Below are 6,000 nucleotides of genomic sequence, written 5' to 3' on the forward strand. Positions count from 1 at the left end.
GCCTTGTGAAGGCCTTCCTAACACCTTCTAAACTATGAATAGAGCAAAATTTATTCACATGCTCAAATACTCATTATTTAAACATTGAAAATTAAATAGCCATGGGCCAAATGTCCAAATGGAATGCACAAGCATTGCTGCACAAAATATTTCGTTTTTAAGAACTAAATTCCACAAAACTTTCCGTGAATTGTGAAAACGGCTGAAACATGCATAGAGGGAGGTTGAGAGCCGGGTTGGGTTAGAGGTATATAGAGTATACACATATATGTATATATATTACTCACAATAAAGGGTAGAATATGAAAATTGTTTTAATTGCCCGCTGCAATGCATATTGCAAATGAGACTTGTTGCAAGTGAATCACACACCATGGAAACGGAAACAATTTTCTATTCTCACATGTGATGTAAGACTTAAAAACTATTTAACAACGAAATGTTTAATATTCGGGGGGAGTATTTGCGGGTTATTTGCATAAAAGTTATGGGTCGGGGAGAAAACATTATGTGGTCTAGTCAGCAAATAATTGTGGTAAACCGCAGGTTACGAAGGCGCCTATATGAAGTATGGGGGGGGGATTTTTCAAAACAAGAGGAGGTATAGTAATGCAATTACATTCGAACAGGATGTGTGATTTAAAGACTTTAACTAAAAACAAGTAAAAGGGTGGTAATAGTTAGTTATAGAACGAAATGTACGGCATATGGCACAATTTCAGCCAAATCGGATAAAAATTGCGGCCTCCAGGGACTCAAGCAGTCAAATCGGGAGATCGGTTTATATGGGAGCTATATCATGTTCTTGACCGATTTAAACCGTACTTGGCACAGTTGTTGGGATTCATTACAGAACACTGCATGCAAAATTTCAGCCAAATCAGATGAAAATTGTGGCTTCCAGGAGCTCAAAAAGACAAATCGGGAGATCGGTTTATATGGGAGCTATATAAGGTTCTTGACCGATTTGGGCCGTACTTGACACAGTTGTTGGAAGTCATAACAGAACACTATGTGCACAATTTCAGCCAAATTGGACAAAAATTGTGGCTTGTAAAGCCTCAAGAAGTCAAATCGGGAGATCGGTTTATATGGGAGCTATATCAGGTTCTTTACCGATTTGGACCGTACTTGGTGCAGTTGTTGGAAGTCATAATAGAACACTACATTAAAAATTTCAGCCAAATCGGACAAAAATTGCGGCTCGTAAGGTCTCATGAAGTCAAATCGGGAGATCGGTTTATATTGGAGCTATATAAGGTTCTAAACCGATTTGGACCGTACTTCGCACAGTTGTTGGGAGTCATAACAGAACACTATGTTCAAAATTTCAGCCAAATCGGATAAAAATTGCGGCCTCCAGGGACTTAAGAAGTCAAATCGGGAGATCGGTTTATACGGCAGCTATATCAGGTTCTTAAACGATTTGAACCATACTTGACGAAGTTGTTGGAAGTCTTAAAGGAACACTATGTGCATAATTTCAGCCAAATCGTATAAAAATTGCAGCTTCCAGGGCCTCAAATAGTCAAATCGGAAAAATGCGGTTTGTAAGACCTCAAGAAGTCAAATCGGGAGATCGGTTTATATGGGAACTATATCAGGTTATATACCGATTTAGACCGTACTTAAGCCAGTTGTCGGAAGTCTTAAAGGAACACTATGTGCAAAATTTCAGCCAAATCGGATGAAAATTGTGGCTTCCAGGGGCTCAAGAAGTCAAATCGGGAGATCGGTTTATATGGGAGCTATATCAGGTTCTTGACCGATTTGAACCGTACTTGGTGCAGTTGTTGGAAGTCATAACAGAACACTATGTTCAAAATTTCAGCCAAATCGGACAAAAATTGCGGCTTGTAAAGCCTCAAGAAGTAAAATCGGGAGATCGGTTTATATGGGAACTATATCAGGTTATATACCGATTTAGACCGTACTTAAGCCAGTTGTCGGAAGTCTTAAAGGAACACTATGTGCAAAATTTCAGCCAAATCGGATGAAAATTGTGGCTTCCAGGGGCTCAAGAAGTCAAATCGGGAGATCGGTTTATATGGGAGCTATATCAGGTTCTTGACCGATTTGAACCGTACTTGGCAAAGTTGTTGAGAGTCATAACAAAACACCGTGTACAAAATTTCAACTAAATCGTATAAAAATTGCAGCTTCCAGGGCCTTAAGAAGTCAAATTGGGAGATCGGTTTATATGGGAGCTATATCAGGTTCTTGACCGATTTGGACCGTACTTGGTGCAGTTGTTGGAAGTCATAACAGAACACTATGTTCAAAATTTCAGCCAAATCGGACAAAAATTGCGGCTTGTAAAGCCTCAAGAAGTCAAATCGGGATATCGGTTTATATGGGAGCTATATCAGGTTCTTGAACGATTTGAACCATACTTGACGAAGTGGTTGGAAGTCTTAAAGGAACACTATGTGCAAAATTTCAGCTAAATCGTATAAAAATTGCAGCTTCCAGGGGCTTAAGAAGTCAAGTCGGGAGATCGGGTTATATATGGGAGCTATATCAGGTTCTTGACCGATTTGAACCGTACTTGACACAGTGGTTGAGAGTCAAAACAGAACACTACATGCCAAATTCCAGCCAAATCGAACAAAAATTTTAGCTTCCATGGGCTTAAGAAGTCATATCGGGAGATCGGTTTATATGGGAGCTATATCAAAACATGGACCGATTCGGCCCATTTACAATCCCAACCGACCTACATTAATACAAAGTATTTGGGCAAAATTTCAAGCGGCTAGCTTTACCGCTTCGAAAATTAGCGTGCTTTCGACAGACGGACGGACGGACATGGCTAGTTCGAATCAGAATTTCGAAACGATCAAGAATATATTGGGTCTTAGAGGAATATTTCGAGATGTTACAATCGGAATGACTAGATTAGTATACCCCCATCCTATGGCGGTGGGTATAAAAAGAAGGTTAAAAGCGTGTTGAGTTCAGTCGAACGGAATCATGATGAAGTAAGATTCCGTTCGACTGAACTCAACACGCTTTTAACCTTCTTGTTATACCCACCACCATAGGATGTGGGTATACTAATCCAGTCATTCCGTTTGTAACACCTCGAAATATTCCTCTAAGACCCAATATATTCTTCATCGTCTCGAAATTCTGATTCGATTTAGCCATGTCCGTCCGTCCGTCTGTGGAAATCACGATAGCGGTCGAACGCGTAGAGCTAGCCGCTAACTTTCAAACAAATCGAATAATAATTGCGCCCTCTAGAGACTCTAGAATTCCAATCGGGAGACAGATTTATATGGCGTCTATATCAGGTTATGAAATATTGTTTACAAGCCACCAAATGCATTCCCTATTGAGTTTATTTAGAGAGAATGTTTTTTCGTGAGGGAGTTCATGGCGTTATACTTTAAATGCGTTATATTTGACTGGATAATCTCAAACGACTATTGTTGGCGAACTCAAACACCTCAAAGTGAGCAAAATGTTTGTGTGTATCGCACCATTATTGGTTTTAATGAAAGCATTGCCAAATACCATGGTGATCCTACCAATTGTAACAACCCCTGAAATGGTTCGGCGCAATCCATCATTCAGGCGATCACGGAATGCGTGAGGTGGTGGATAGTTAACTGGCCATCAAGGCAATAACAACTATCAGGTCACAAACAGTCTTGGGGGAAATGTAAGAGCAGACGTTTTGGCAGTGAAGGCCAGAGGACTACCGTCCATAAACTTGTTTAACCCGGAGCTTTTCGAGTCGACGCAGTTCAACTTAAAGGCGTGGGTGACGAACATGTAACACTGTGGAACCGCCAACGGTCTTAGGGGGACGAAAATCCTATTGGGAGATCCGGATCGTAAGAAGGCGAGGCTATTACTGAAAGGTAGTAAGAAGGAGGGCAGTATAGTTCTCGGTATCATAACAGCACACTTTGAACTACGAGCTCACTTATGTAGAAAAGGTGCGAAAAGTGATAGCATGTGTAGGACATGTGGGGGAAGATGATGAGACGATGGAGCACTTCCTATGCCATTGTCAATTTTGTAAAAAGCACGGAATTTCGGACGAGATAAATTTTTTGTATTTGAAGCGCACAACATGCCGTTTACTGGCTTAGGTGCATGTCCATAGTGGCATGGGGCGGATTAATATGTACACCTCAACCTCCTAACCTACCTCTATGGCTTCTTTCGCCTTACATGTAAGCCAATCACATGTTGCACAGCACAAATATCACTTTCATATCCCATTTTATACTTCAACCTTTCTATGTAATGTCTGTAATAATTGTTTTGCACAGTGTAAAGGTCAGTTTTAATGTTGACTTTAACAAAATATATATCGTCCCCCCTCCCCATCACCAAGCTGTAATTGCCAACAGAAACAAAAAACATAATCCAAAGTATGTATCATCATCACAGCACATAGCAATAAAATTCACTCTCGCCGCAAACTCAAAAGGGAAACAAAGTCACAGTGCTGTTGTTGCTGTTGTTGTTGGTTGTTTGCCTGCCAGAGAGTCGAAAGGGGAAACATAAAACAAGATAAATAATTGATTTGTGTAGTATTTGTTCATGTAATGGTGACGATAACCTTGAACATGGAAAAGTGTCTAGTAAGTCTGTGTAAAGATGTAAACACAGGGAAAAAAAGACCAGACAGAGAGAACAAGGGAGAGACAAAGAGAGAGAGACCACAATGTTAATCTCGTAGTATTATTTAATTATCTAGACATAAAAACTTTTGAACTCTGCTATAGTAGGGAACTCAAAGAAGCCGCACGAGTGTGTAAGACTCAATTTGTGTATGATCCCTTTGACATAAGAAAATGTTTGAGTAGAAATAAAGAATATCATGATAAGGAAAAACAACAAAACAAACCCTGCCTACCGGTGTTTTTATTATTTGACCGATTGAATGAGCTACAGTGCATTTCTATCATTCAACGATGCTTTGTTAACGATAGACTCAGAGAATAGGGATGCCAACTGAGATAAAAGTTGTTGGATGTCATAACAGAACACTAAATGCAAAATTTCAGCCAAATCGCATGAAAATTGCGGCTTGTAAGCACTCAAGAACTGAAATCGAGAGATCGTTTTATATGGGACCTATATCAGGTTATAGACCGATTTGAACCTTACTTGGCACATTTGATGGAAATCGTAACAAAACACTATATGCAAGTTTTCTTTCAAATCGGACAAAACTTGCGGGCCAAATCGAACAAATCGAGAGATCGTTTTATATGGGACCTATATCAGGTTATAAACCGATTTGAACCGTACTTGGCACAGTTGTTGAAAGACATAACAAAACACTACATGTAAGTTTTCAGCCAAATCGGACAAAATATGCGGCTTGCAAGGAAAGTCAACTCGGGAGATCGGTATATATGGGGGCTATATTAGGTTATAGACTGATTTGAACCATACTTGGGACGATTGTTGGAAGTCATAACAGAACACTAGCTGCAAAATTATACGGCATATTTTTGATACTTCTCACCTTGCTGTTAAAGCAATCAGTCAATAAAATAGTCATGTATTTACCTGAAAAGATAAGAAAAAAAGTAAATAAGATTTATTTTTAGTTAAATTTGTAACGGATATGTAATATTTCAATCGCTTAACGAAGGTTAAAAACAAATTAAAATATATAAAAAAATTAAAAAAAAAATCGAAAAAAAATAAAATACAAAAATAAAAGAATTAAAAAAAAACCTTCTACTAAAAACTAAAAAATCTATAAAAACCATTTAAAAACCCAAAATCATAAGTAAAAAAAATTTAAAAAAAATTTAAATAAATAAAAATCTAAAACACGGATGTCGAAAAGCCTAACATAAGTCACTGTGCCACATTTCAGTGAAATCGGACTATAAATACGCCTTTTATGGGGCCAAGATATCGGTCTACATGGCACCTACATCCAAATCTGCACCGATTTGGGCCAAATTGCAGAAAAATGTCGAAGAGCCTAACACAACGTACTGCCCTTAATTTCGGCGAAAT

Source organism: Stomoxys calcitrans, chromosome 5 (genome assembly GCF_963082655.1).
Source record: "Stomoxys calcitrans chromosome 5, idStoCalc2.1, whole genome shotgun sequence".
Lineage (NCBI taxonomy): Eukaryota > Metazoa > Arthropoda > Insecta > Diptera > Muscidae > Stomoxys > Stomoxys calcitrans.